We start from the raw sequence: 7,239 nt of genomic DNA, 5'->3' as shown, positions 1-7,239 counted from the left end.
TATGCTTCATGTCTTAATTCTTCTAATTCGTTTAATTGGCTTAACCGTAGACGTTCGGCTTCATGTAAATCAAGATTACATGTCTTCAAAGCGCAAAATGCTTTGTGCTCAATTTCTACTGGAAGGTGACATGTTTTTTTGTAAACGAGTCTGAAAGGTGTGGTTCCAATTGGAGTTTTGTAGGCTGTTCTAAAAGCCCAGAGTGCATCCTCCAATTTCGTGGACCATTCCTTTAGATTCGATCATATGGTTTTTTCTAGAATACGTTTTAATGCTCGGTTGGTATTTTCAACTTGTTCACTTGTTTGTGGATGATAAGCGGTTGAGATTTTATGAGGTACTCCATATCTTTTAAGAACTTTCTCAAGTTGATTATTACAAAAAAGAGTACCCCGATCACTTATTATAGCTTTCGGTGTTCCAAACCTTGCAAAAAGACGTTTTAAAAAGTTAACTACAACTCGTGCATCGTTAGTTTGGAGAGCTTGTGCTTCCGCCCATTTAGATACATAATCAATGGCAACGAGAATATAGAGATTATTATGAGATTTTGGAAATGGACCCATAAAGTCAATACCCCAAACGTCAAATACTTCACATACTTGAATGACATTTTGTGGCATTTCATCACGCTGACTTATTTTTCGGCCCTTTGACAAGCATCACAGGATTTACAAACAAGGTGTGCTTCTTTGAAAATTGTGGACCAATAGAACCCAACATCGTAAAATTTTCTTGCTGTGAGCTGAGGCCCATAATGCCCTCCTGTTGGTTCTGTGTGACAATGGTTTAATATTTGACTAGCTTCATCCCCGAATACACATCGGCGTATAATTCCATCGGGACAAGTTTTAAATAAATGTGGATCTTTCCAAAAATAGTGTTTTATATCACTAAAGAATTTCTTTCATTTTTGGTATGACAACCCTTTTTCAAGGAATCCACATACTAAATAGTTTGCATAGTCTGCAAACCATGGAATTTCATAATAATCAATCTTCAATAGATATTCATCAGGAAAGTTATCTTGTATGGCCGATTCATTTAGAACTTCTAATTCGGGATTTTCAAGACGAGAAAGATGATCAGCGGCGAGATTTTCTGCTCCCTTTTTGTCTCGGATTTTAATATCGAACTCTTGTAAGAGTAAGAACCAACGGATTAATCTTGATTTGGCATCTTATTTCGATAATAGGTATCTAAGAGCAGAATGGTCGGTATAGACCACCGTTTTAGCTAGAACGAGATATGAACGAAATTTGTCAAAAGCAAAGACAATAGCAAGGAGTTCTTTTTCAGTAGTTGTGTAATTCGTTTGTGCTCCTTGTAACGTCTTACTAGCATAATAAATAGGTTGAAATCATTTTTCAATCCTTTGTCCTAAAACGGCTCCCATTGCAAAATCACTTGCATCGCACATAAGTTCAAACGGTAGATTCCAATTTGGAGTTATCATGATCGGTGCATTAGTGAGTTTTTCTTTAAGAATATTAAAAGATTTGATGCATTCATCTGAAAAGATGAATGGAGCATCCTTTTCTAGGAGTTTATTCATAGGAGTGGCAATTTTAGAAAAATCTTTTATGAAACGTCGGTAAAAACCGGCATGCCCTAGAAAACTCCTAACTCCTCTAACATTGGTGGGATGTGTAAGTTTAGCAATTACCTCTACTTTAGCTCTATCCACTTCAATTTCTTCCTTATTTTATGACCAAGAACGATGCCTTCTTTAACCATGAAATGGCATTTCTCCCAATTAAGTACTAGATTTGATTGTTCGCATCTAATAAACATTCGTTCAAGATTAACTAGACATGATTCAAAAGTATCACCGAAGACTGAAAAGTCATCCATGAAAACTTCCATGCATTCTTCTATCATGTCGTGAAAAATCGCCATCGTGCACATTTGAAAGGTTGCAGGGGCGTTGCAAAGTCCAAATGGCATGCGTTTGTAAGCAAAAGTACCATAAGGACACGTGAACGTGGTTTTCTCTTGGTCCTCGAGTGGTATTGGAATTTGAAAATATTCGGAAAAACCGTCAAGAAAATAATAGTAACTATTTCCGGCTAATCTTTCTAACATTTGATCAATGAAAGGTTAGGGAAAGTGATCTTTTCGGGTGGCGTCATTTAATTTTCTATAATCTATACAAACACGCCATCTTGTTACAGTCCTTGTAGGAATGAGCTCATTTTTTTCATTTGTGATGACAGTCATGCCACCCTTCTTAGGTACGCATTGAACTGGGCTTACCCATGGACTATCAGATATTGGATAAATTAAATCTGCATCAAGCAGTTTAATAATTTCTTTCTTAACAACATCTTGCATATTAGGATTTAGTCTTCGTTGGCGTTGCACATACGTTTTATGGCCTTCTTCCATAAGGATTTTATGTGTGCAATACGAAGGACTTATGCCTTTAATATCATGAATCTTTCATGCAATAGCTGGTTTATGAGCTTTTAGCACAGAAATGAGTTGAGATTTTTCATTTTTTATAAGAGAAGACGATATTATTACAGGTAATTCAGATTCACCATGTAAATAAGCATATTCCAAATGGTTTGGAAGTGGCTTTAACTCTAATGTCGGTGGTTCTTCTATCGATGATTTATATCGATATCTGTCTTCTTCTTTTAGCATTTGAATTTCTTCTGTTGTTGGTTTATATCCATTAGCCATGAGTGCGGCTAATATTTCAGCTTCATCAATTGGTTCAGTTCCTTCTCCTAAAGAACATTCTCCCGTTCCTTGTAATTCTGGAAATTTTTCTAACAATTCTGCATGTGAATCTATAGTTTGAATATAATAGCATGTATCATCTGCAGATTGCGGTTGTTGCATGGCTCTATCAACAGAAAAGGTAACACTCTCGTCCTCTATACTTAGGGTCAGTTTCTTACCAAACACGTCTATTATTACTTTAGCTGTATTTAAGAATGGTCTTCCTAATATGAGAGGAACTCGAGAATCTTCTTCCATGTCCAGAATAACAAAATCTACTGGAAATACTAAAGTACCAACTTTAACTAGCATGTTCTCCATTATCCCTCTAGGATATTTTACTGATCGACCGGCTAGTTGTATGCTTATTCGTGTTGGTTTCAATTCTCCAAGGTCTAGTTTAGAGTATAGTGAATACGGCATTAAATTTATACTAGCACCTAAGTCTGCCAATGCTTCTATTGAACTACGACTACCCAGAGAACATGAAATTGTGAAACTTTATGGATCTGATAATTTTTCTGGTATCTTATTCAACAGCACTGCAGAACAATTTGCATTCATAGTAACAGCCGAGAGTTCTTCCATTTTCTTTCTATTTGTGATTAGATCTTTTGGCATTCTTGAAATTACATCAATGAAAGGAAGATTTACATTTATTTGTTTAAACATATCCAAGAATTTAGATTGATTGGCTCCAAGTCTTTCTTTTCTCATTTTACTCGGGTAAGGAAGTGGTGGTTGGTATGGTTTAACATAAGGTTTAGCCTTAACTGTGTTATCTTCATTAACCTTTTCAATTACCGGTTCTGTTTCCTTTTCTTGCTCAGATTGTGGTGCCTGTGGAGTAGGAATAGAGTCATCAGAAATTACAGGTATTTTAGGTGGTTTAAGTGTAATACCACTTCTTGTGGTAATAGCTTTAGCTGTTTCATTCTGGGGGTTAGCATTTATATCGCTAGGTAGACTTCCCGATTTTCTTTCACCTATTAACCTTGCTAGGTTGCTTACTTCTTGTTCTAAATTTTGAATAGAAGCTTGGTGATTTCTAAATGCTTGAGCATTTTGTTCATTCGTTTGTTTCTGAGATGTGAAAAATTGAGTTTGAGATTCAACTAGCTTTGACATCATATCTTCTAAATTTGGCTTTTTATCATCGGTTTGTGGTGGTTTATTTTGAAAAATAGGTCTTTACTGATTGTAAGTATTATTGGATACTTGTTGATTGCTAGGACCTTGTTGATTGTTGTATGGAACATTTCGGTTATAATTCTGGTTTTGATTGTAGATTGGTCTTGGCGGTTGATAATTATTTTGATAATTATTCTCAGGCCTTTGGTTAATGTATGAAACATTCTCTCTTTGTTCCATTGTTTGTTCAATACTAAGACAATCTTTTGTCAAATGTGGTCCTCCACACTGCTCACAACTAATTCGTATTGAGTGAATATCTTTAGTCATCTTTTCCATTTGTCTCTCGACAGCATCTATCTTTGCGGAAATGGAATCAAAGTCATGGCTAGAATCGGCTCTAGCTGCTTTAGATGATCTAACTATGTCTTTTTCTTGGTGCCACTCATGTGAGTGGGAAACAGTGTTATCAATAATTTTGTAAGCTTCAGTTGCGGTTTTCTTCATAATGGAACCACCAGCTGCTATATCTATGTCTTTTCTTGTAGTGATGTCGCATCCTTGGTAGAATATTTGTACTATTTGATAAGTGTCTAAACCATGTTGCGGACATCCTCTCAACAACTTTCCAAATCTTGTCCATGCCTCATATAGAGTTTCATTTGGCTTTTGCGTGAACGTAACTATTTCTCCTTGAAGTCTCACGGCTTTAGATGCCGGAAAGAATTGTTTAAGAAATTTTTCAACTAAAACATTCCATGTATCAATCGCCCCTTCAGGTAACGATTCTAACCAATCTTTGACTTCTCCCTTTAAAGTCCAGGGAAATAACATGAGATTGCCAATAGATGCAGCAGGTAGCCAGGACCCTTTAAATCGGAAGCCCACAACTCGCCACTAACAAATCCAACTATTACTACGAATCAGAAAATTTTGGATGTCTATCAATATAACCACTTAAAATAATTTTTCGTCAAAATTTAAAGAAATTTTAGAGAAGAAATAGAAAATTCTATATCCTAAAAACTAGAGCGTCGAGAAATAAGAAAGAAAAAGAGTGCGTCGAATAACGTCGAAAAATAATAAAAAAACGTAGCGCGTCGAAACTTAAAAGTCTAAAAATTAAGAATTAAAAGTTGCGTCTAAAAGTATTAAAGCTTAAAAGGAATACTATATCCAAAACGGCAATAACTTAAAAAGTACTAAAATTTATAAAACGGCTTCGCAAAATTCTAAAGCACCTAAATCTTAATCTAAAGAAAAAGCACTTAAGGGATTTTACGGCAAAGCCTAAAAATCTAGAAATAAAAATAACTACGGCAAAAACTATAACTTAAAACTAATTACGAGCGAAAAAAATATAAATATTACGAATAAACAATTAAAAAGATATAAAATTTAAAAATAAAACTTAAAAGATACAATTTTTACAAAAATATTATTTTTATATTATTATTTTATAAAAGTATTAATTTTTATAAAACTAAATAAAACTTAAAACTTAAAATACAAAATTAATTAAACTAAATTAATTAATATTAAATATAAACCCTAATTAGGTTTAAATAATAAAAATAATAATTAATTTAAACCTAATTGTATAATAAATGCGTACAAGGTTCAGCCTGTCAGAGGGCTCCGCGAGTGCGGATCCCAGCTGGCAAAAAGTACCGCGGGTGCGGATGTCACAGATTCAGATGAGGTGCAGGTCGATTTTTATGCAGGTTCAGTGGTTTTTTTTATTTTATTTTTTTTATTTTTCTACTTTTAATATATATAAAATATAACTTATTACTTTTTTATAACTTTTTCACAATAAATAAATAAAAAATATAAACTTTTTAATTTAACTAAACTTAAAAATATAGATATATTTTTCTTTTTCTTGTATTTTTAATATTTAAAACGTATATTTTTACAGAAATAGATTACGACTTAATAAAAATCTTTTTTTTATAGCGTTGCGCTTTTGGCGTTTAGGAGTCTCCGGCAGCGGTGCCAAAAATACTTGATGTGCGTAGAGGTATATACGAAATAGTTATATTTTTATTGCGAAATACTATTAAATACGATACAATTTTACACAAGTTATTTATTTATTTATAGAGTGGAAATACCTAAACATTGCTACAACACTTATAGGCAGTGTACCTAATCGTACAGTAGTGTAGTTTTTAGTAAGTCCGGTTCGTCCACAGGGAACTAGCCAAGTTTAACGCTATATTTTTAAAAACTATATTTGTATATATATAAATATATATATAAGTAGTATTATTATTATAAAAGGGGGGTTTTTACCGTTTAATGACAGGTTTGTCGATTTTAAAACTTTAGTCGCAGTTAAAACCTAATGTAAAATATTAAAAATAAATATAACTTAATTTAAAGCGTAAAGTAAATGACAATAATTAAAGTGCGATAAATAAAAATGCGATAAATAAAATGACAATAAATATAATTTGTGATAATTAAAAAGTACGATAATTAAAAGTGCAATTAAATAAAATGAAAGTAAATAAAAGTGCGATGAAATATGAAATAAAGGAATTATGCTTATTTAAACTTCCGTAATCGTGATGTTTGACGTGTTGATTTTAGTTTATTGCCATGGGTTAATTGTCCTTTGTCCTGAATTATTCAATATGTCCATCTGATTTTTGTCCATAACAGTCCATCAGTCATAAATATAAAGTGCGAGTGTCCTCGTCAAATTATTCTTATATCCGAAGTCAAATATTCCAACTAATTGGGGACTTAAACTATAATTACACCAATTTTCCTTGTATGTAATTCACCCCGTTTTAATAAGTCCATTAACTATTAATCCATTCCCGTGTTCGGTTAAATAAACGATTATTAGTACTTATAAATATCCCGCCCATCGTGTCGGATCGAGTGTATATGGTTATTTATAGGTACGTCCAATTGTAAATTTTTACATTAAATTTACAAACTATCATTCAATTAAATAAATATAAAGCCCATTAATAGCCCATAGTCTAATTTCCACAAGTGTCATTCTTTTGTTCAAACCCCAATTATGGTACAAAGCCCAATAACCTCATCTTAATATTTTAGCCCAACATCACGATTACTTTAATTTAAATAAGCATAATAATAACTTAGCTACGAGACATTAATTTAAAAAGGTTGAACATAACTTACAATGATTAATAATAGCGTAGCGTTACACGGATAGAATTTCGACTTACACACTTACAACATTCGCTAACATACCCTTATTATTATTAATATTAAATTAAAATTAAAATTATATATATATATATATATATATATATATATATATATATATATATATATATATATATATATATATATATCGTAAGAGTGAGAGATAGATTACAAAAAGGTGTGATT

The sequence above is a fragment of the Rutidosis leptorrhynchoides genome, chromosome 5 (genome assembly GCF_046630445.1).
Source record: "Rutidosis leptorrhynchoides isolate AG116_Rl617_1_P2 chromosome 5, CSIRO_AGI_Rlap_v1, whole genome shotgun sequence".
In the NCBI taxonomy this organism is placed as follows: domain Eukaryota; kingdom Viridiplantae; phylum Streptophyta; class Magnoliopsida; order Asterales; family Asteraceae; genus Rutidosis; species Rutidosis leptorrhynchoides.
The sequence above is the reverse complement of the archived record's forward strand: the minus strand, read 5'-3'. Positions refer to the sequence as shown.